Here is a 25,796-nt window from a genome sequence, read left to right on the forward strand (position 1 = left end):
GAAGGGAAAAAAAGAATTTTACAAGGCTGCCATCTGTCCCAGCCCCGCTCAACTTAGCCTAACATTTTTTCTACCCTCTTTATTCTCTATACAAAAACATTCTTGACACGTCCTCTCATCCCTCATGGTCAGGTACTGACAGTCAACAGATCACTTTGGTGATTAACACAGAAACTCACCTGTGGTCAGCAGCCACCAGACCAAAAATGGAGGAAGAACTGTGAAAAATGTCATCTTCCCTGCAAAAAGTGCCACAAACACTCATTGGTACAACAAAGAGCTAGTGTGTTTCAGCTCCTTAGCCTCAGGCCTGCACCAGCCTGTGAATAGGGGCACTGATGGGGCAGAAATGCGATAAAATCCCAGCTTCCCTTGTTTCAGTCCCAAGTTGTGGTTTTTCTGTTTCCTCCCACTGGACAGCTTCAGTATGAATTGCTCCCAAAACCAACAGTAAAATTTAACCTCCACTTCTTGCAGGAAAAGAAGATCCTCATCTCTTCGGGGAATTTGCTTTTGGTGCAAGTCTTACTGACCTTCTTGGCATGCCTCTCCTGTACACAGAAGCTGTGGGGCTTTCCAGATGATGCTCTCATATACACCAAAGTCTCCCACCAAAGTGGGTCACTGGACAAGAAGCATCAGCTGCACCTGAGAATTCACTAGAAATGCAAACTCCCAGTCTCACACAGCCCTACTAAATCTGAAACCTCAGGGATTTGGCCCAGCAACCTGTGTTTATAACAAGCCTCCAGGCAATTCCAATGCACACTTAGTTTTGAGAACCACTGATACAGGCTGATCACTTCTCCAGTGGGCCTCACACTTTCCTTCTTGTGTATTTGGTCTTTCTGTTCTTTCCATTCAGCATGCTTCCTCCTTCTGTATCTGGCAGACTCCTATTCAGTCTTTAAAGCCTTCCAGAAAATATCCTCCTATTTGTAAGCATCCTCTGACACCATCCTCTCCACTTAAGCAGAATTAACTGCCCCTTTATTTCTGCTCTGACAGTATTTTGGGCATCCATTGATACATTATGTTATAATCATCATGTATGAATCTGTTTTACATACTAGGCTGAGAGGGTGAGAAAATATCTAATTCAGCAAGTATTTTATATAAATTATCACAGGAAACCATCATTCTCAGCAAACTGACACAAGAACAGAAAATCAAACACCGCATGTTCTCACTCATAGGTGGGTGTTGAACAATCAGAACACATGGACACAGGGAGGGGAGCATCACACACTGGGGTCTGTTGGGGGAAATAGGGGACGGACAGTGGGGGGTGGGGAGTTGGGGAGAGAGAGCATGGGGAGAAATGCCAGATATAGGTGATGGGGAGGAAGGCAGCAAATCACACTGCCATGTGTGTAACTATGCAACAATCTTGCATGTTCTTCACATGTACCCCAAAACCTAAAATGCAATAAAAAAATAAAATTAAAAAAAAATTATCACAGGTCTACCATTGGGTTAGTTCCAGTGATGCCAAAATAGAATAATAAACTCTTATTAAAAGGCGAGACAGTCCCATATTTGCCTAATTCATCATTACATGCCAAGTGAGATTTCAAATCCCTGACTTAAAGCCTCCCTCCTGACATATACTAGCTTTGTAACCTTGGGCAATTGAACCTCTTTAAATCTAATGCATAGCAAAGAAATGCTGATATTTTAATGTTCCATCATCATCATCGTCATCATCATCATCACATCCTTAGCAACTTGCACTGTGCCTGATACAGAGAACGTGGACATAAGTGTAAACATTTTTTAAAAGATTGGAGTTCTGGACTGATCTACTATACTCGTGGAACTTCACACTCACCTTAAGCAAATCTGACTTTACATGAAATGTTTCATAAAACATGCAAAAAGGTGCAGAGAACTTTTGTATTTCCTCCCTAATTTGCCCAGTGCAAGGGTGATCAATATTGCGAATGCTGCCTGAGTTATTTCTGGTCGTGTTAGGTCTGTTCACTTCCCCATCCACTCTCACCACCTTTAAACTATGACTCTGGTTTGCAAACTTGGTTTCACATGAGATTCACCTGGGAAGCTTGAAAAACAAATCCTGATGCCTGTGTCTTGCCCTGAGTCAGATGTATTAATAATTAACAAGGGGAATGGCTTCAGGGGTGGGATCCCCAGGTGATTCCAATGTCCAGCCATAGATTTTAACCATTGGGTTAGAAAACCTACAGGGAGACTCAACTGTGGCTTAGGATGAAAAGTTACATAAATCAACAGGTCTTGCTTTTTTTGATAAAAATAAAGTGTGATGAGCTTGCTGGTGGTGGTGTGATCATACTAAAACAACTGAAGTGTTCACAGAAATGTTTTAACTAGTGTAACATTCCAGATGGTTAGGACTTCTGGAATAGAATGATGCCTAAGTCAGTGAGCATCTACATTAGCATGTGGATGATTTTTGTAGCTGCTAAACTATCCTTAACTTTCCATTTTGTTTTTCAGTCTACATAGCTCACCCCTCTTGCCCTCACCAAGCAAACTAACTTCATTCATCAACAATGCACCAAAGGACTGTAGGAGGATTCCCTTCCTGTCAGCTTAGACTTTTAGTTTCTGTAACACCACTGTCTGTAGAAGCAAGGCCGACAGACATCTTGAGACTGGTATTCTCTCTTGGCTGCAATTTAGAGATTGTCTGTGATGACTGGCGCCAAGAACTCCATGGATTAAGCCTCCTTTTCTGGCTCCCCATCAATCTCTCCAAGCGTTTCCCCCTTTTTGACCTTGCTTCTCTGATAAAGCAGCCTGAGTATGATGGCAAGGAGGTGGCTTATTGGGATGGGGCTCCAGTGCCATCAGAGCAAGGCTCAAACGTTTGACTATGAGCTATAGCCATTCTTTTCCTGAACTCTGGTTAGGACCATTAATGACATGTCTGGCTAGCAGAAAAGAGAGTTTATTTCAATAGTAATTATGTCGGAGAGACCATCCTGGCTTTTAAAATGTGAATAATGCTCAAATTATTGGGGAGCTAATAAATAAATAATAAACAAGTCTTTTGTAGACTTTATGTTGAAAAGAAAATTCCCTTTAAACACTACTTCAAGGACAACAGCTGCTTTGATAGTCAGACTTTTTAAGTCATGCTTTCAGATAAGTACTAACTCAGTCTCTTTTTTTCCTTTTCTGCTTTTCCTGTGCTCTTTCTCCATTTCTTCTTTTCTTTTCCAATCAGCATTTTCAAGGGCAGGGAAAATATATCATGGCACCCTCAGCAGAGAAGTGAAAAGTGGGAGAGGAAGGACAACCAACCCTCCTTGACAGTTGCCTGCATGCCAGGTGCATTATGTCACAGAATCTTCTTTAATCCACACAAAACCCCATGAAGGGATATTATATATCTACTTTTTTTTTTTTTTTTTTTTTTTTTGAGGAAAACCTGGCTCAGATTATAAAATACAATTTTGCTAAGGAAGCATAGCTAGCCAGCATGAGAGCCAGGATTCAAATTCTGAGGTATGTAATTCCAAAGTCCAATTTCTGTACATGACACTAAGATGGCTGGTAACTGCCCTCTTCCAAACGATCAGTGATACTCTGATGTATCTACAGATGGGGCAAAGGCCGCTTGGGCCCCTTGGCTCACCAGCTTAGACTAGACCATCAGGACAGCTCTAATTTCCATTTTGATCTCTATCTTGTACCCTAATTCCCATCATCACCTTCTCAACAAGTGTCCATGGCTGTAACCCTGGGAGAACGAGAATGCACATGAAAGGTTATGGGTGGGATCTCCACGACCACATGGGAAGACCCACATAGGGGTTGAGGCTAATTCTATGGATTTAGCACCTCCTTTATTTCTCAAAGCAGGCATTTCCCACATCTGTAGGAGATGGAAGGGAGAGATTCAGAGAAAGAGGAGTCCGAGGCAAGCAAGAAGCTGTGGGAGAATGTGCAGCAATCAATTCAAGTGCCATTTGCTCATCATCAACTCTCCGACTCAGGTCTTACCAGGCCAATGCAGGGATGGGAGCGAACACCCAATCCAGTGAAGTGTTTTGCTTCTGGCCAGGCACATTTCTACCCCCGGGAGGAGAGGACATTGCAGCAAAGGGAATTTTGAAGTCAGGCCCCACAGATATGCATAAGATAGAACACAGGAAAATGAACAATTCTTCAGAACCCTTGAAGTTCTCGTGTATCATTACACAATGATAGATGTGCTCTACCATTCACGCATGGGAATAAATCCTAAAAATAATAACCTTTTCATTAGAAAGATAGACTGTAATTTTTCCGAGGGTCAAATGGATACCATGCATATTTTTATAAATCTCTGTGGGCTGTTGGACCACTGGTTTGGTGTTATAATAGGGGAAGGGTTTTTGCTATATTTTTCTCTCTTCTTTCTGAGGTTGTGGTGGACAAACAGGAATTCAATTTTTGCAACTCTAAAATGACACCCCTACTTCATGGTTTCGGGCTGTATTTCTGGGATCGGGCACAGATGGTGTTTCTGTCTCCTCCAAAGAATATTTTTGGATGTTCTGAAATAAATTATTCAACTGAGGCCAAAATAGTCTCTGGAAAATAATCATATGTGAATACAAAATAAGAGCAGCCTGACAGGGGCTGAGAAAAAAATGCAGCTGGTTTTTTGAAATGGTAATATTTGTATTAGGAATAGAATGAGACCTGGAATTGTGGAAGCAAAGTGCTGTTTTACTCAGAAAATTTTATTCAGAAAAATCTTTTCTTTCTTTTCCTTTCTTTCCTCTCTCTCTCTCTCTTTCTCTCTCTCTCATTAAGATTAGTGAAGAGCAGTTAGTACTTCTGAAACTCTAATGAGCATATGAATTACCTGTGGATTTTGTTAAAATGTGCTTTGACTTCAGAGGTCTATAGATTCTTCATTTCCAACAAGCTTCTGGGTTTGGCTACTGTTACTGGTCCGTAGATCACACTTTGAGTGACAAGTGCTGGAGGAATTTCAGATAAATTATGTAATGGAGTAAAGCTATGCTTTGCCAATCTAGTAAATTAATTATTTCATTTTTCTTTTAATAGGTATTTACTGAAATTTGCTTTGTGCTGGACAATGTGCCACGTGTTGGGGATTAAATGATGAGCAGACAGACCCTGTGCTTGTCTTTATTGAGCTTAGAGCCTAGTACATATGACAAACTTTAACCAAATCATCATATATTTAAATATCGAAGCTGTAGGAAATCCAGTGAAGAAGGAGTACAGGTGCTATGAGATCTTAAAATATGTGGGTTCATTAGAGGGCTGGAAAAGGTTTCCCTGAGGAAGGGGTATTAAGCTATGAAGAAAATAACAGGAATCATTATTATCGTCATAATGAGCAGCTAGTCATGATTTGAACATTTCCTTTGGGCCAGTAGTAGGTATATATCTGTCCATTAGCTCATTTAATTCTCACAGCAACCTTGTAAGGTAGGTGCTGTTGTTATCCAATGTTATAGTAGATGGACCTGAGACTCAGAGAGCTTGCACGAGGTCACATAGCTAGCACACAGCTAGCACACAGCAAATTCATGACCCAAACACAGATCCACTTAGGTGCTTCCAGTTATCATTCAGGACTTTAACCAGAAAGACTGCTGCATCAACTGTATCAGCTACTTAGTTTCCTATTTTAACAGCAGCCATACTGGGGTGTGTTCCACTCCTGCTGGTGTGATGTAGCAGCGAAGGCTCTGGGCAGGAATCAGGAAACAGGACTTTGGGCCCTAGCTTTGCCAGTAACTTGTTGGCGGGGTGGACAGTGATCACAATTGTGACTACTTTTCAAGTACTTTCTGTCTGCCAGATACTTTGCTAAGGCTTAACAAATGATTATCTCAAATTTTTAAGATGATTTTGCAAGATCAGAGTTATATATTAATATCTGCATTTTACTGGTGCGGCAATGAAACTTGGAGAAGGTAAAGTGGTAAAATTCATAAGAGGTAGGGCATGGGTTTGAGAGGTTGTTTAGTGTAGTGCACCGGTCCTCAAAGTGTGGTCTGCAGGCCTTTTCAAGGGGCAGGTCGTCAAAACTATTCTCATACTAACACTAAGATGTTATTTACCTTTTTCTATTATATTGACATTTGTAGTGATGACTCAAAAGCAATGGTGAGTAAAGCTGTCAATGTCTTAGCAAAATATTTTTTTGTTAGTGATGTTAATTGTACATGTTGAAGTAGCTTTTTCCCTAGGTTTCTTTGTTTTGTTTTGTTTTTTTGAGACAGGGTCTCAGTCTGTTACCCAGGCTAGAGTGCAGTGCTGCATTCTCGGCTCGCTGCAACCTCTGCCTCCCAAGCTCAGGTGATCCTCCCACCTCTCAGACTACTGAGTAGCTGGGACTACAGGAGTGCACCACCACATCTGGCTAATTTGCTTTTGCATTTTTTTTTTTTTGTACAGACAGGGTTTCTCCATGTGGCCTAGGTTGGTCTCTAACTCCTGGGCTCCAGTGATCCTCTAGCCTTGACCTCCCAAAGTGCTGAGATTACAGGTATGAGCCTCCAGGCCTAGCCAAGGATTTCTTATAAATACATTCACACAGATAAAGTTTCAGAAGATAAAAACATAACTGCAACTGGAAACTATTGCCTGGAAATATATGATAGATCAATTATCATAAAGGCCTCTGGGACTGGGATGACACCCCAGAAGTAATTGTTGCCAATAATATCATGAGAGCTTTCAAGCAAAAATTAGAATTTTGGAAAAGTTGAATCTGGTACCATGAGCTTGTCAACTTCCTAGTTCTTGATACCCCTTTAAAATTAGAGTAGTGGTGACATTAACAGACTAGTTTTAAAAAAAAATTGGGGGAGGGGAGATCTATAAATCTCAGTGAACCAAGAGCTTCCAAATGTCCATGGTATAATGTTTAAAAATTATGCATGGGTAAAAGAACTGCTAAAAATAAAAAATGGACCCATGGATTTGGGGTTTGGAAAGTTCATTGATATGGTTTTAGATTCCACATTACAACTAACAGTTATGAAATATCACTTTTCAAGTTTTGTGTACAATTAAAGAACAGCTACAGTGATCTAAAAAAAGCTATTAAACAGTTTCCCTCTTTTCCAATTATGTCTCTATGTGAAGTTGGATATTCTTCATCTACTTCAATCAAAACCATATATCACAACAGAATGAAGGCAGTGCAGATATGATAATCAAGCTGTCTTCTATTAATACAGACATTAAACATAAAACAGTGCTGCTTTTTGTACCAAATGTTTTTTACTTTAGAAAATATAATTATTTCTCTTAAAAATGTGCTATTTGTTAATATAGCTTACTGTTATTTTTAAATAAGTGAATGAAGAAATATTTTTAAACTTCTTAAAGTTTGAATACAGTAAATATTAATAGGTATAATACATATAAATAAAGCCCTTTGGGGTCCTCAATATTTCTTAAGAGTGTAAGGGGTTCCTCAACCCAAATGCTCATCAATAACAGACTGGATAGAGAAACTGTAGCACATATGCATCATGGAATACTATGCAGCCATAAAAAAGGATGAGTTCATGTCCTTTGCAGGGATATGGATGAAGCTGGAAACCATCATTCTCAGCAAACTTAACCCAGGAACAGAAAGCCAAACACTGCATGCTCTCACTCATAAGTGGGAGTTGAACAATGAGAACACATGGACACAGGGAGAGAAACATCACACATGGGGGACTGGCAGGGAGTGGAGAACTAGGGGAGGGATAGCATTAGGAAAAATACCTAATGTAGATGATCGGGTGATGGATGCAGCAACCACCATGGCACGTGTATACCTATGTAACAAAACTGCATGTTCTGCACATGTATTCCAGAACTTAAAGTACAATAGGAAAAAAAAAATAGTGTAAGGGTTTCCTGAGACCAAAAACTTTGAGGATCCTACCTAGCACATGAGAACACGGGCTCTGGAGCCAGGCCTGCCTGGGTATATCCTATTATCTGTGTTTTTTTTAAAACTTTTATTTTACATTTGGGGGTACATGTGCAGGTTTGTTATGTAGATAATAAAGTCATGTCATGTTGTACAGATTATTTTGTCACACAGGTACTAAGCCTATTAACCAATAGTTAATTTTTCTGTCATCTCCCTTCTCCCACCCCCCACCCTCAAGTAGGCTCCAGTGTCTGTTGTTTCCTTCTTTTTATTGATGAGTATTTGGTTTTCTGTTCCTGGATTAGTTTGCTAAGGATAATGACATCCAGCTCCATCCATGTTCTTGCAAAAGACATGATCTCATTCTTCTTTATGGCTGCATAGTTTTCCACGGTGTATGTGTACCGTATTTTCTTTATCCAATCTGTTGTTGATGGGCATTTAGGAAGAGATGTTGGACCTTGAGCAAATTGTCCCCACTTCGTCTGCATTAGTTTTATGAGGAAAATAAAAACAACAGTTCCTATATCCTAGGGGTGTTATGAATGATAAACAAGTGGTCACAGATGAGTTAGCTTTTGTCTAATTTGTGACTCAGTGTTCTTTCCACTAGATCCACTTTTCCAAGCTTTGCTTTCCTTATTTCTGAGATTTTTGTTTTTTGAGACTAAGTCTCTATTGCCCAGGCTGAAGTGCAGTGGCATAATCTTGGCTCTGCCTTCTCTGCAACCTCTGCCTCCCAGGTTCAAGCAATTCTACCTCAGCATCCTGAGTAGCTGGGATTACATGTATGCACCATCACATGCAGCTAATTTTTGTATTTTTTTTTTTTTTTTTTTTTTTTGAGACGGAGTTTCGCTCGTTACCCATGCTGGAGTGCAATGGTGCGATCTCGGCTCACTGCAACCTCCGCCTCCTAGGTTCAGGCAATTCTCCTGCCTCAGCCTCCTGAGTAGCTGGGATTACAGGCACGCGCCACCATGCCCAGCTAGTTTTTTGTATTAGTAGAGACGGGGTTTCACCATGTTGACCAGGATGGTCTTGATCTCTTGACCTCGTGATCCACCCGCCTCGGCCTCCCAAAGTGCTGGGATTACAGGCTTGAGCCACCGCGCCCGGCCTAATTTTTGTATTTTTAGTAGAGACGGGGTTTTGCCATGTTGGTCAGGCTGGTCTCAAACTCCTGACCTCAGGTGATCCACCTGCCTTAGCCTCCCAAAGTGTTGGGATTACAGGATTGAATTATCATACCTGACCATTTCTGAGATTTATAAAAGCCTATTTACCTTAGCTATTACATGCTTCTGTAAATATATTCCCTCTGATTAAACAAATTTCAGATCAATATTCTAGCTAGAGATGGTGCCAGTATAGAAAACTCTATTTAGCCTCTGAAAGGAGTTTACTTGCACTGTATGGACAAAGGAAGTTACTTTGAAATTATTCCTAGTCTGCCATAGATTTGCTCTTTTGATTTGAACTTAGGTATTTTTTAGAATTTGCTCTGATCAAGTATTTTGATTATGAAAGTTAGCAACAAGCATCCAGTTGCATTGAGCTTTCCAAGCAAATATTTATGGAGCCCCTTTTGTGAAATTGGCATGGTTCTAGGTGTGAGAATGAAACGGACAAAAGCAAACCACAGAAATGTATATTCTGGTGTGTGTATCATGAGAGAGACAAACAACGAACAAATAAGCAAAATATATGGTGTACTGGCTGAGAAGAAGGACAATGAAGAAAGATAAACCAAGGAGAGGGAGAAGGCCTGGCCGTGAATGAGGGCTGCAGTTTCCCTCAGGACAGTGAGGAAACGCCTCACTACAGAGGTGATTTTGGAGTAAAGACCTGAGAGGGTGAACCACGTGGATATCTGGGTAAGACAATTCCAAGAACAGGAAATCGCATCTATAAAGACAAAATCAGTTCTGCCTGACATGTTAGAGAAACAGCAAGGAGGCCAGTGTATGGCTGAGTTGAGTGGGTGAGGCAGGTGTAGAAGATGTGATCTAAGAGGTATGAAGTGCCACACTGCATCATATCGGCCTCGACACCCTGATTTGAAAGCCACTGGAGACTTTTGAGAAGTGATGTGATCAGAGGGATCCTGGTGGTCAGTGTGGTGGCAGTGCAGATTGTGAGACATAGTCAGATTCTGGATCTATTTTGAAACTAGAGCCACCAATATTTGCTAATATATGGGATTTGGGGTTTGAGAAAACAATGAAGTCTAGGATTATTCAAAAGCCTGGGTGACTGGAGGGATGAAATTCCAAGAACTGAGACCAGGAAGACTGAGGAAGGGGCAGGTTTCAGTGGAGGTATCAGGGAGGGGACTAGAGTTTAGAATTAAATATGTTCATTTTGGGGTGCTTACTAGGCATCCAGTGTTTTTCATACTCTCAAGGATGAACCAAATTAATAAAAACAGCCAGAATACTGCTAAAATTACTAAAAACAAAAAAAGTGGCTACATTACTTTCTAGAAAAAGAAAGCCTGAAATCTTACATAAAAGCTTTTTTTTTTTTTTTTTTTTTTTTTTAATACATCATTGTGGTGCTGTTCCAGAACTGAGCACCCTATGCCAGGTGCGGTCTTATTAAAGTTTTGGAAGAAAAGACTATCTGTTCTGAAACACAATGCCTCTACTTGTGGAACTAAAAATAGCTCAGCTCTCAGTCCCCAGGGCACACAGCTCTCTAAGTGTCTATCCACTGCATGACCACATTAGTTTGACAAGCTTCCAAGGCTCACCTGTCCACTACTCACACCACATCTGGGTTTTTAGATCCATTTTAATTTTGCATAGCTCCTTTTGCCTTTGTCACAAGTGTGACTTTCTCTACTTCATCCTTCCCTCTCACAGAAGCTATTGTTGGGTATGGCTGCCTGATATATTATTGTCCTTAATAATAAAAACAGCATTTCCCAATTTAGTATCATCTGTAGAATTCATTAACGTGTTGTTTGCACTTTTATCTAGATATTTCAAAAGGATGTCAAATAATACGGATAATCATCTTACAATTCAAGTAAGGGAAAGGTCATCTTTATTTGGAGGAGAAAAAGGGGACATGTGTTCTGTTGTTTTCAATAGCTTATTTGCTCAGCAAACAGCAAGAAAAGGGGAGCAGGGTAGATTTTTTGATAAGAATGTCAATTCATTCATGGGTTGGGAAGAATTGTCCAGGAGCTTAACTGACGTTCCTCTTCCACATCGTCCCACATAAAATTTCGAAACAAAGACAAGCAGGAAATGCAGATTTCATAACCTAAAATCTCTTTAGCTTCATCAAATGCCAATAAGCAACTGCAATGGCAGAATAAAATACACTAATGTGTTTTGACACAATTGTCGTGTCTGTTTCTCCTCAATGAGCCAGGCTGGGGATTTCCAACTGATAGAGGCAGAGAAAGGCTGTCAAGCCACCAGATGTGCCCCATGTGGATATCTGGGTATTTACTTAATGGGCCATCTGAATACTTGTCTACATGTCAGTGATGATGCAAACATGACATCTCTCAGCTTGAGAGTTGCTTTTGTATGCAGACAACTTTGTGAAGTCATGGGATAGCACTTGGAAAGGAATTTTAAACTGGGAATACATTTCATGGCTCAGCTGCAAGGCTGAAGACTGTGGAAGGAATTCACTTTCAGCAACTATGTGAATTCATGGAGTAGATCCATGCTATTTCAGTTCTGCACAGCTGGCTGACTGTGAAGCTTTATTTTTCTCTTCCTAGAGCTCAGTGACATCTCTTTAATGGTTTTGAAATGACTGTTGCCAACTCTTCTTGATAATATTTGTTTTGTTTCTCTCAACTGGGGTATTTCTTCTCACCTGGGTGATTTCCCATCTGAAGAATTTTTTGGCTAATGTATGAGGGTTTTTTGTTTGTTTGTTTTGTTTTTGTTGTTGTTGTTGTTTTCGATTGCCTGGAACAGACGTCACCTTGTGTGAGCTTACTCACAAAATGAGGATCTAGTGTAAAGATGCAAAGGTATTGCAATGGAAGTGTAAGCAGAAATACAGTGAGGGCTCAGGAAATAATAGAATAGGCAACTCGGGGGATAGCAGAAACAGGGAGTACACGTTCTTCATCTCTGCTTCTATCTGCACATCTGCTTTATTTCTTTGTCTCAGCAGACTCACAATCTCTGCTCCTCATTCCGCATGGTGGGGAAAGATGCCCACCCACAGCTCCCCAGGCCATCTGTTAGAGCTGTAACTACATGGAATGACGGAATCCATTCTGTTCTCTATCTCTGCTCTAATTTCAAATTCCAGGGGAAAAATGACCCAACTCACTTCAGGCTCCCACCCTTGGTCCAGTGGACTGGGAAATTTCCAAGTGTAGCTTCTGTTAGTTCATTGCTTTAGGTTAGGTGAAAATGAAGAGAATAATTGTGAGCTGCTCAGATTCATCAAAAAGTATCTACTATTGTTGGGGGAGAATGCCCAGGGACAGATGAATTTGGGTAAGGGACAATAACAGGACATTAGAAAGGGAAATCCCAATTTTATTTTTCCTACAGAGTCAGTCTCCCAAACATTTTCTTCCACAGAAACTGACAAATAATCCATGGGAGCAGCTTAGCAGATGGGTTGAAAAAAGTAGCAGGTTCATCATCAGTTTTCAGCACCTTGATACATCAGGCTTGACCCTTGCTACCTCATGCATTATTTAAGCACAACGCATCTCCCTCTGTGTCATGTGCTGGAAGAGAATGTGAAGTTCTGCCTGTCTTTAGCAAACATGTTTCAAGTACTGTCTGTCTGAAAACCAAATGGAAAAGGGTAAACCTGATCACCCACTTGATTTTAGTTTTAGGATCTTTATGCATGGGCAGATAGATGTCAGTCTGCAAGAATTCTGTGTAATTAAGGAACATTGTTTTAAGCATGTCCAGTATAACAGATGCTCTGTTAGGGAGTTGTAGTTAGGATTTTTTGGTTGTAAGTATCTGAAGATGGAAACGTATCAGCTCATGTACTCAGAAAGTCTGGGATAGTGCTGGCCAAACCAAATGGTTCAAGCAAATGTCATTAGCATTCGGCCTCTTTCAGTCTTTTTACTCCTCTGTCTTCTGTGTCTGCTTCACTTCTACATAGGCTTTCTCTATGTGGTGGCTCCAGATTTTATATCATCTACTTGACATTAAAAAAGAAAAAGAACTGATTTTTGACAAACCTGGCAAAAACAAGCAATGGGGAAAGGACTCCATGTTTAATAAATGGTGTTGGGAAAACTAGCTAGCAATGTGTAGAAAGCAGAAACTGGACCCCTACCTGTCACCTTACACTAAAATTAACTCCAGATGGATTAAAGATTTAAACATAAAACCTAACACCATAAAAACACTAGAAGAAAACATAGGCAAAACCATCCAGGACATAGGCATAGGCTAGGACTTCATGACTAAAACACCAAAAGCAATGGCAATAAAAGCCAAGATAGACAAATGGTATCTAATTAAAATTCAGAGCTTCTGCACAGAAAAAGAAACCATCATTAGAGCGAATCGGCAACCAACAGAATGGGAAAAAAATTTTGCAATCTACCCATGTGACAAAGGGCTAATAACCAGAATCTACAAAGAACTAAAACAGATATACAAGAAAAAACAAACAACCCCATTCAGAAGTGGGCGAAGGATATGAATGGACACTTTTCAAAAGAAGACATATATGAGACCAACAAACATATGAAAAGATGCTCATCATCACTGGTCATTAGAGAAATGCAAATCAAAATCACATTCAGATATCATCTCACACCAGTTAGAATGGCGATCATTAAAAATCTGGAGACAACAGATGCTGGAGAGGATGAGGAGAAACAGGAACACTCTTACACAGTTGGTGGCAGTATAAATTAGTTCAACCACTGTGGAAGACAGTGTGGCAATTTCTAAAGGATCTAGAAATAGAAATTCCATTTGACCCAGCAATCCCATTACTGGGCATATACCCAAAGAACTATAAATCGTTCTACTATAAAGACACATGCACACGTATAAAGACCTGGAACCAACCCAAATGCCCATCAATGATAGACTGGACAAAGAAAATGTGGTACATATACACCATGGAATACCATGTAGCCATAAAAAATGATGAGTTCATGTCCTTTGTAGGGACTTGGATGAATCTGGAAACCATCATTCTCAGCAAACTGACAGAAGAACAGAAAATCAAACACCACATGTTCTCACTCATAGGTGGGTGTTGAACAATGAGAACATGTGGACACAGGGAGAGGAGCATCACACACTGGGGGCAGTTGGGGGGTTAGGGGAGAGTCAGTGGGGGGTGGGGAGGGAGGGGATGGATAACATGGGGAGAAATGCCAGATATGGTATGCACCTAAAGTTAAATAAATTTTAAAAAATTAAAAAAATAAAAATAATCAAACAAAAAGAAAAAGACACCCCCTGCCCCCTCCCCAAGTTCCTTTCTCTTGTTCATTCTAGTAGAAGTCCAGGGTTCTCCTTGATTGGCTGTCATTGGGTCATGGACCCAGTCCTGAGCTGATCACTGAGTCCAGGATGAGGTGGTGCTCTGATTGGCTAAGCTTGGGTCTCGTGCCCAGTCCTGGAGTTGGAGTAGAGACAGCTCCAATCCAACCACAGGGATGGGGCATGAGGGGGAGGGGTGGTTCCCCAAAGGAAACCCAGGATACTGACACCCAAAGAAGGGGGAATAGAGGCTGTGAAGGCAGAACTCATAAATGTCTACTACCTAGGCTAAGGAAAGAGAAACATACACAATTCACTCTCATAAAAACCTAATGGCACTAGGTCTTCTAAGTGAGATATTTGGAAAGTACAGATGAAAAGCCATCAATTCTGAGAAATCTAGGCATCAATGAGCGTTTTTAGAAAAGACAAATATCTGTGTTGGGCCTTGAAGAATATGTGCAAAGGCTGAGACAGGGCATTCTAGGCAGGGGGAGCAATGTGCAAATATACTCAGAGATTTCTAAGGGGGTGGTACATTCCAGAGAACGTTAGACCAGTGTGTATTGAGGACTTGTAGGTTGATATAAATATGATATTTCTGACCTTTGAGGTCTGAAATGTTTCCCTGTCACTGATGTATATATGCATTTACTGAACATTCACGGATATAAGCCTTTAGCTCTCAAGTTATATACAAGCATGGACACATTACATGCAATAGTGAAATCAGCAGGGATTCTGAATTCAGTCAGACCTGGTATGAATCCCAGCTCAGCCACCTACTGGCTGTATGACCATAGACAGGTAACTTAAGTATTTTAGCCTTCATGTTTTTATCTGTAGGAGGGTGACCTATCCACTGCATAATGTTTTTGTGAGAATTAATGGAGTTCACAGATGGAAATTACCCAAAAATGGTGTCTGGGATATAATAGACACTCACTAAATACTACTTTCTCTCTCTCCCCTCCTCCTTTGTATATACCCATAGTGTTTCTAATAAGAGCATGAAATTGATTTGTTTTACTACACACATACTGACCACTTGTTGACCACAGCATTAGCAGCTCTGATTGGGCTGCGTTTAACTATTCTCTTCTGTGCCCAGTACCTTAGAAGGCTGACCTTTTAGGATTTCAGTAACTGATTCCCATGCCCTCTACCTAACAGTAGGTTCAAAGAAATAGGTAGCCAGCAAGAGATGCAGGGAAGAAAGAGAGTCAATTTGGAGTTCATATGCCAAAAAATTCCTTCCTGTAAAGTTATCAGAGTTCTTGTCAGACAGCCTTCTCCATCCACCTCCCATTGTTTTCTTCTCTTCCCTTCTCTCTCCTGATAACCTTCCTTCCATTGTTCCTTCAGGCTTAGAAGGATACACAGCACCCTGACCATTATTAGCTGCACATCATGGCCCTATCCCTTGTGCTGTCTGTATCCCTTGCCCTCACCTTTGCTAGTTACTCCTTTATTAATTTCTCCTTAAATTACCCAATTTGACTTTACCATTGTTTTCCTATTGGGTCCCCAACTAGCCCTGACATGAAGGATAACTTCATGCCATCATTAATTTGATGAGGGCCCCTCAAAAAATCAACTGACATAAATAAACCCTTAGTTTTATAGATAAGGGGGAGAAATCCCCAGATTGAATGGAGACACTTTGTTTAAATGTAGCTAATGTTTAAGGTACTTACCTTCTTAAGAAGACCTGTACTTTCTTATGGAGCATGGTGGTGTGTCCTGTGTCCTTCATTTGGGTTTCGTGGATTATAAATGACCTAATGATGAGCCCAGTACAAGAAACAGTTGAAGATTTTTCTCCCCTTGGGTTGGGTTGGAGGTGGGGGAAATGGGCTTTTGATTGTTTTTGAGTCTCAAAATTGTTCCATATAGGTCAGCCATTTCAAAAGAAAAAAACAAAACAAAACAAAAAAACCATCTTTTTTGATAAATAATATCTAGTAAATAACCCTCTGCCCTTCTCTTTAAATATTGATACCAAATCCTATAAGAAAAACTCTGTCACTTCTAAATGAAAGGTACATTGGTTCAGTGGATCAAAGTGGAGAAACAGATCATAATGAGTCAAGTGTCTGTGGCATAACTTTGAATAAGATCACTTTTATACCATCTAAAGCCATTGGATTTCCAGCAGAACACTAAATTGAACTACAAGGAATTGCTAACAGTTTACCATTTTTTTACCTATGAAATGACAATAGCCTAGCATTCAAATAACAGATGATTCTTGCTCTTCTTTAAGAGGAGAGCATGACCTTCATTTCCTCCCCGTTTCCTTGTGAGTATTTTCTCCTTACTTTAGTGGATGGATGCCAGACTTTTCTCTGATGGTTTCTCTGATGAAATATCTAACAGATGAGTAGACAAACTTTATCACAATATTTAGTTTATTTGTAAGTTAATTGTTTAAGTTGTATTGACTTTGTTCTCTATATTTTCCATACGGGACTTTGGATAAACATACACAAATCAATGTAATTCCAGAAGATAAAATCTGATTGCCACTGGAAGCTAATGCCTAGGTGTATGTGAACTACTAATAATCACAAAGCCTTTGCTCCAATATCCTGTTGGCTATTTAAAAACTCTATTCTCAGTTTAAAGTTTTTTTAAAAAAAAACCACATCTAGTCTTAGCAGTAAATACCCTTTTATTCTGCCATTTACTTTAAATGACTGTGCTTTCTTATAAAACTAAGAGGTAGCCTACAAATCTTCAACCAATACTACCACATTCTTCACAATGCTGGGTTGCATATGTTTAAGATTTAAGCTTAAAAGGCTTTTTTTTTTCTTAAGGTAAAAAAAAGCATCCAATTACATACAAGCCAAGATTATGCAATGCATTTGAATCTGTGCATGGGAAGAGTTATGAGAGACTCTTGCTATGGGGATTACTTGGGGTGTGGTTCCTCCAAAGGGAGTAAGCCCAGGTTTTAGAGAAAGTTTAAAAAACAATCATTCTCTGAAACTAAAGCTACTAATGTCAACATAATATCACAAGATTAGTTCTTTGCAAAAGAAACATACTAAATAATAATCTATGTATGTATTGCTTGTAAGACAAATGTGTCCCTTAAAGGCATCTAAAAAAAACTTATCAGCAAAAATCCCTCTAAATATTTGTACAATACAAAATAAACTATAGTCCGCTTAACTGAAACATTATGCTACAAAAGGTGATTTTTAGACAGAGAATTGTGTAAACTCTCCAGGACTGCCTGTGTATGAAATCTTTTGTCCTGTAGTTATATCATGTGCCTAGGATTTTTCAATTTTATTTTATTTTTATTGATTTCTATTTATTTATTTAGAGACAGAGTCTCATTCTGTCGCCCAGGTTGGAGTGCAGTTGCCTAGGCTGGTCTTGAACTCCTGACCTCAAGTGATACTCCCACCTCAGCCTCCTAAAGTACTGGGGTTACAACTGTGAGCCATTGTGCCTGGTCTCTATAATTTTTTAAATAGGAAAATATGACTTCTGTTTTTATAGGTATATGAGTTTCCTGTGGCTGATGTAACAGATTGCCACAAACTTGGTGACTTAAAACAGCAAGAAATGTATCCTCTCACAGTTCTTGAGGCCAAAAGTCTGAAATCAGGTCTGAAATCACTGTGTTGGTAGGGCCTTGCTCCCCTAGGCACCCTTGGGAAGAATCTGTTCCTTGTCTCTTTTAGCTTCTGGTGGCTCCTGCACTGCATTCTTTGATGGTGGCCATGTCATGTCAGTCTTCAACACCAGCATCATCAAATCTCTCTCTGCTTCATCTTCATGTCACCCTTTCTTTGATGTGTTTCTGATCTCCCTTTGCCTACCTTTTATAAAGATACATGTGACTGCATTTAAAGTCCACTTTGATAATACAGGATAATCTCCCCATCTCAGGATACATATTTTAATCATGTCTGAACATACTTTTCCCATATAGGGCACCATTTACAAATTCCAGGGATCAGTGCATTAATAATATTGGGGGGGTGCATTTTTAACACTACTACAATAGGGAATGTTAGATAAATCAGAATAGTGAGCTGGAAGGACTAGAAGTTACGAAAACAAGCTCAAGTCCTTGAATTTGTCTAGGTTTCCTTGAGAAAGTCAATTATTTGAGACTCACTTTCATTATCTATAAAATGGGTATTGGGTATACGGAAACAGATGATAACCCTAAGTTTTTGTTTCAAAATTTTATTAGGCATAAATAAGACAGACTGCCAGTATTTATCTTTCATTCTCTAAGGAAAGAGAGAGAGTTCAGGTATTTGGTGGCTACAAACTTTGTAACCACCAGAAAAATACAGATGATAGTGGAATCAGGTTAAGTCTCTAGCCTATATCATACATCCTGCAAGAACATTCAGAGATCACAAGCAACCTTCTGACTGTTAATTCTGGGCATCAAGTACCTTGATTTCAGGAAGTCCTGACATCTAGAAAAAATATATATCTTTTATTATAAATTGACAAATTGTCCTTCTGGCTCAGAAACCAGACTTTAGTGATTTCATTAGACCTGACCACTGCAAATTGAATTAATAAAGTGTAGTTCCTTAGTCCTCCAACTTTGAGTTGCATGGTAAGCCTTATTCTGAAAGGACCTGACATTTATTAATTTATTTAACAGACACTTATATAATGCCAATAATATTAATAATAATACTGGTATTTCACATGCATTGAAGACTTACTCTGTGAAGCCACAAATATAAACACTCTACATTAATTGTTTCCTTTGATGTCCACAATTTTCCAAAGAAGCCAAGTGTTATTCAACAAATCACTGAATACCTACTAAGTGCCAGGCATGTAATGGTGCTGTGGAAAATAAAGATGAACAGGGGCCTTCACTCAATGGAACATAATATCTAAAGGAGGAGAAAAAAATTAAGAAAAGAGCCAACAGAAGCAAACGTAACGTTTACAGCTGCATTAAATGCTGCCTACCAACAGGAGGTACATGATGCTATTAAACTTGCTGCAGAGGAAAGGTAAATCATTTTGAGAGAAATTTTGTGATTTGTTCCAGGTCACGACCTAAATAAGAAGAGTCTGACTTTTGATCCAGGACTGCTGACTTGGAAGCCCCATTGGTAACTACTATGCCATACTCCATGTCTGTTTTCTCCATCACTGTTTGAAGTTTAACATGCCCGTCTTTTCTGTTGGCAGTCTTTAAGTGGTCATTTTCCCACCATGACTGCTTGGCTCCACAGTTTAGTTTTATTGACTCTTTTGAACATTCCCAGTGTGTGGAAATTTTTAAAAGAGCCCTCAAGCCATTTCTGGAGTCTACGACACAGAGTTTAGATCTCATTCTATTAAGAGTTTGATTCCAAGCCCACTTCTGAAAAGTGAAAGTATGTACTCAGTAAATTCCTGAAACTGACAAGAACTCTTTGGCTATTATTCAAAAATGTCTAATACCATGAACTAAAGTGGTGAGTTATTTCCGCACTTCACACACAACCCCTCCAACCCTTGAAAGTAGAGTGCTAAACTATGTTTATCACTGGGTGCAAAACCATTTCCCCTTGAAGATAATCTGAAATAATTTGATAATGATGGTGGATTAGAAGGCAGTGTTGATTCAAAATATTTAAATCTGCTATGCTTACATTTTTTAAAAGTGAACACATTTTGTATACAATAAACTATTCATATAAGATTTTCAATTAAACTTCACACACTGCTAACTAGATATGACGTTAGTAAACACAGCTATTTCCTCTTATGTTAACATGGCTACATTGAGTGTGAGCTCCCTTTTTGTTCTTTTTCCCCAAACTATAGTCAGTTTTTCATATATGAACATTATATTTTTATGTGGGCAGGCCCAGAAAAAGCCAATATTCACCATGTATTTTACAGTTTCTGTAGATAAATACTAGCAGAAGTGTTGATTTTCTATCCAGTTTAATTAAAAAAATAAATTTGGTTTATTTTTCCCCACTTACATACAATATTATCATGTAATAGAAATTAGTCATTTAAACATTTTTTTCTATGGTTTTATAATTTGAATTAATGGCAAAAAAAAAAAAAAAACCTTAAAAGAGTTTCCTCCCCCTGCTTTGGAATACACAATCAATTCTGAAGACTGTTCCCTTGAGCTGCTAAGAGGCAAACTTGTTAGCAGATCAAGAAGTGACCCCATGGACTTGCATAAACACCAGTACACACCCAACAGGAAGGGTTGTGACCAAGTAAACAGCACAATTCAAACTTAAACACCAGCTATACAATTGTTCAGTCCCATTTAAGTTGGTGACAAATGCTATTTAATTCCAAGTAACCACTCTTTCATTAATCACGGTTCCCATCATCTCTATAATCTATTATAGCAGAAGATTCCTAAGAAATCATTTTCATTCTCCCTAGAACTGGTCAGCCCTATTTTAGAAATCCTAAAGTAAATACTTATAATCCCTGTACTCTTTAAGTGATCACTCAAAGAGGACATGACATGTTCTTTTAAGGACCAAACAGCTGGTTCATTTCCCAATTAGGGGAGAGCACTGTAAATGATAGTTCTAAATAAATATATAATATAATCTACTGATAAGCACAATGTAAATATTTATGACAATTAGGGAAATGAATGTACACGTATTTGAATATTCTCCAGAAGATGAAATCTATCCATTGTAACGTTTTTCAGAAAGAGTCACTTTGGTGGATTCTTCTCAGGAAGTTGTATCACTTGGCTGTTTTGCCGTTAAGCTGCCTCAGGCTCTAGAAGGGTTGTACAGGAGCGAGAGTCTTAAGAACCCTCTCAGGGATTGTAAGAATGACTTTATGAAACTTACTGGTGTTTGTAAAATAATCCCAAGTTGTGGATTAAAAAAAAAAAAAAAGAGCCATTTTCAGCAAATTGTCTTCCAAAATGGAAGCTGGATTCCTTGCTCTCATTATTTCAAATATTGGATGGGGTGAAACTGGATGTCCCTTGCCCTCAACCCTTTGGTGAAATGCACTAAAGGACTACAGAGAGAAGGACAAAAGACAGAGCTTACAGGGGCCTGGGCAATCTGTCTTTCTAATTACGTCCCTGTATTAATTTTCACATACATATGGTAACCACAAAGACTCAGAACAATGCTTCAGTTCAAGAATATTTTTTTTCCAGATAAGGTTGTATTCCTCCCTAAGACCCATAAAATGGAAAAATAGAATACTATACAACATATTACAACATCACAACCAATTTTATGCAAGCCCTTGTTGAAATTCAGGTGACTTGCTTGGGCCTTAGTTTTCCCATCATTGAAAAGGGATAGTGCTATAGACCTTTTCAGCTGCCTTAAGAAAATAGTTTGAACCACTGCATGTCCTCTCATAAGTGGGTATTGAACAATGAGAGTACATGGACACAGGGAGGGGAACATCACGCACCAGGGCCTGTTGGGGGGTGAGGGGACAGAGGAGGGATATATTAGGAGAAATATCTAATGTAGATGACGGGGTGATGGATGCAGCAAACCACTATGGCACATGTATACCTAGGTAAACCTGCATATTCTGCATATGTACCCCAGAGCTAAAGTATAATTCAAAAAAAAAATAGTTTGAGCATCCAAGCATATTTCAACTTAATAAAATGATGGACTATTCTCTAATTATAATAATAATAAGTGGTTATTATAATACAAGAATGAATGAATAAGAAAACAAAAATAACTTCTTTTCCATTGTCAAAGTTTTCCTCATGGGTGGGTGGGTATGCATGTGTGTGTGTGAGCACATGTGTATAGACACACATTACATGTATGGTAATGTACCACATAATGACATTTTGGTCAAAGAGAGACTGTATATATGATGATTCCATAAGATTATAATGGAGCTGAAAAATTCCTATTGCCTAGTGACACAATAGCCATCATAACATTGTAGAGCAGCACATTACTTTTTCTATGTTTACATATGTTTAGACACATAGATACTTAGCACTGTGCTACAGCTGCCTACGGTATTCCCTACAGTACAAACATGCTGTACAAGTTTGTAGCCTGGGAACAACAGGCTATTCCGTATAGGCTCGCTGTGTAGTAGGCTATCCCATCTGGGTTTGTGGAAGGACATTCTATGATGTTCACACAACGTTACATATCTCACATTTCTCAGAATGTATCCCTGTTGTTAAGTGACGCATGACTGTGTAGACTATGCTGAATGTTCATATGTAAATATTACTCTGTGATCTAGCTATTGTGAACATTTCTCCATGTCATTAAATGCTTTGCAAACATATGACTTTGAGGGCTGCACAATACTCCATTAAATAGATGAGTCATGATATATTTTATGGTAACTATTGTTGGATAATTAGGTAGTTTCTAATATAAATTGTCTCTTGTAAAAAAGCCTATCCCTGTTGTGTTTTAGTCTTTCAATCTCTCTTTTGTCTCTCATAGTAGATTCAAAGTCTAAGACTGTGAAGACAGGAAGACACAGTTATGAATCACTGTCTACTACCTGTTGGCTGTGTGATCTCTGTAGATATTTAACTTCTTGAGGAAATTCAGTTTCGTTATCTGCCAAATGGGGACCACAGCTCTGTCTTTCAAAGCCACTGTGAAGATGTGTTGATATGTATGTCATATGCCTGCCACACAGAAGGCTCCTTGTAAGAATCAGGCTCCCTCTTTTTCTTTTTCTCTTTTTCTTAATCCAGGATTCCAAGGTGCCCATAATTAGGTTTCCTTCTCCATGAGAACCCTGGAAATTGTGTGCAAAATTTTGCATGTTCAAATATTTTTGGGAAAAAAACTTTCACAATATAAGAATCACTACAAATCTCCTTCCTGCCTCTTGGCTTTCCATTTTGCTATAAAATGATGGGACTGATATTTGTCCAGTCCCTAATGGCTACTTTATTGGCTTGTACTTCTCTATTAATATCTCCCTTATCCGTTGGTGAGTTTACTGTTCAATATGAACCGAGCCTGACACACAATCTCTGTGCTAAAATTCTAAATTCCAAGGCACGCTTTCCACTTCCTGATACACAATAGGCACACAATAAATGTTACTTGTTGCTCCTGTTATTATATACATGAGGAAATTTTTAGAAGAAGGCACATGTATCTTAAATTAAATGCTAGTTTGATTATGGAAGATACATTGCATATGAATGGATCACTCACTCTCTTTTTCTGTCTTTTATGACAAGACCTGTGTGGATTTGGCCAAATTCTAAAACATTTACAGGTTCCATTTATCTTGTATAGGTTTATAAACACATCAAGCAGCCAGAGATTACTATTTCTTTTATATCGTAACAAAAGGATGTGTGGTGGGGGAGAGGAATTTGGCAATAGGCAAACATTAGTTTAAGACTTTAAAATGGGATGAGGGTCCATCTGTCTTGAATAACTTAGACCACAAGTTGACTACCAAAGGGGAAACTGCTGAAATTCTTCCCAAGTTTGCAATTCTCTGATCTTACACATGTTCCCTTTGACAAATCTCTCTAAAGCAAGTACATTTTAGAATGTCCATTACATAGCTGGACTGCTGAGGTAAGTGGACATACCAAGGAAATTTCTCCATTTTGATCTCCCAGGAGTGGGTCACTGATGCCAGTTTGCTGTTTAAATAACTGACTCCTAAAACATTTGACTTACGTCTTTCTGCTCACAGCAATAGCACTCCAGACCTCACTCAAGAAAAAAAAAGTTTTCTTTTGTTTTACTATGCCTCACAGGTGCTTTTGGAAATATCTGAACACGAATTCAGACCCACCAGAAATGAATACTTACAGAAAATAGAGCCTGGACTCAGAAAAAATGGCTGCATTATTCTCCTTTGTATTTTCAGAAGCCAAAACCAGAAGCAGTATCCCAAGCCTTGGAGTCTGTTTCCTCTGTTCCACTACCCATGCTACATAGGTCAATTATAGAAAGTTTGTTTCAGGCCAGGCGCGGTGGCTCACGTCTGTAATCCCAGCACTTCGGAAGGCCGAGGCGGGTAGATCACGAGGTCAAGAGATCGAGACCATCCTGGTCAACATGGTGAAACCCCGTCTCTACTAAAAATACAAAAAATTAGCTGGGCATGGTGGTGCACGCCTGTAGTCCCAGCTACTCAGGAGGCTGAGGCAGGAGAATTGCCTGAACCCAGGAGGCGGAAGTTGCGGTGAGCCGAGATCGCGCCATTGCACTCTAGCCTGGGTAACAAGAGCGAAACTCCATCTCAAAAAAAATAAATAAATAAATACAAAAATTAGCTGGGCATGGTGGCGCACGCCTGTAGTCCCAGCTACTCGGTAGGCTGAGGCAGGAGAATTGATTGAACCCAGGAGGCAGAGGTTGCGGTGAGCCGAGATCGTGCCACTGCACTCCAGCCTGGGTAACAAAAGCAAAACTCAGTCTTAAAAAAAAAAACAGCCAAGTGACACAACTTCCTGAGAAGAATCCACCAAAGTGACTCTTTCTGACAAATGTTACAATGGATAGATTTCATCTTCTGGAGAATGTTAAGATTAAGGAAATAAAACTTGCTTCTCAGCTATTCAAAAAAAATTTTTTTTGAAAAAGTATTTTTCAAAAGTTTTCTTCTCTCCTTCCTTCCTTCCTTTCCTTCGTTTCCTTCCTTCCCTGTCTTTCTGTCTTTTTGTTTTTAGAGACAGGGTCTTGCTTTGTCGCCCAGGCTGGAGTGCAGTGGCACAATTATAGCTCACCGTAGCCTCAAAATCATGGGCTCCAGGGATCCTCCCACCTCAGCCTTCCAAGTAACAAGCAACTGGGACTATAGGCATGTGCCACCGTGCCTTGATAATTTTTTTTTTTTTTTTTTTTGTAATGACAGAGTCTTGCTGTGTTGACCAGGCAGGTCTTGAACTCCTGACCCTAAGTTATCCTTCCACCTCAGTCTCTCATTACAGATATGAGCCACTGCATCTAGCTCAAAAGGTTTCTTGAGGGAGCCAAACTTACATCTAATTGAGGGACTATCTTTTAATAGAATGCCACTGTGTTCTGAGGCATGACATTAATATCATCATAAGCCAGCCTGATTCTTACATTTGACATTCTGAAACATGAACTGCTGTCCTTGGCACAAGTATCAATGCCTGGCTTTACCAAAGCATGTTTTGGGGTTTTTCTTTCCCACTCAACGAGGATGTAAATAGTTACTCACTAAGTAATGCAAATTCCTTCCTTCTAACCTACAAAATTTAATATTAAGCTTAGAAAGTTATAGCTTTTAAAACCTTTTTTCTTTAACCCAAGGAACTGCTGTTTCAGCTCAAATGTAAATATGCATCAAAATTATTCCAAATCAATAAAATAAAATGATATCCTCTAGATCTTTAGGTTTTAATGTGTTTTCCAACACAGTTTAACTAAGGAATAATATCTAGGATATTCATCTACATTCATCTAAAAAAAATAAATGTACCTCCTGCTTCCACATAT

The 25,796-nt window shown here is 39.2% G+C and overlaps 1 long non-coding RNA gene across 8 annotated transcripts in view; it reads left to right on the top strand.

Annotated features, from left to right (window-relative positions):
• Positions 1 to 25,796, top strand: part of LOC105728951 (uncharacterized) — a 322,271-nt gene that overhangs the window by 117,017 nt on the left and 179,458 nt on the right. For all 8 annotated transcript variants that reach the window (XR_002479299.2, XR_002479296.2, XR_002479301.2 and 5 more), the window contains one exon: positions 19,403 to 19,466. This is a non-coding gene — a long non-coding RNA (uncharacterized LOC105728951). The remainder of the gene's footprint in view (positions 1 to 19,402; positions 19,467 to 25,796) is intronic.

The sequence above is a fragment of the Aotus nancymaae genome, unplaced genomic scaffold (genome assembly GCF_030222135.1).
Source record: "Aotus nancymaae isolate 86718 unplaced genomic scaffold, 86718_ANA_hifiasm-v0.15.2.pri h1tg000067l, whole genome shotgun sequence".
NCBI classification, from domain to species: Eukaryota; Metazoa; Chordata; class Mammalia; order Primates; family Aotidae; genus Aotus; species Aotus nancymaae.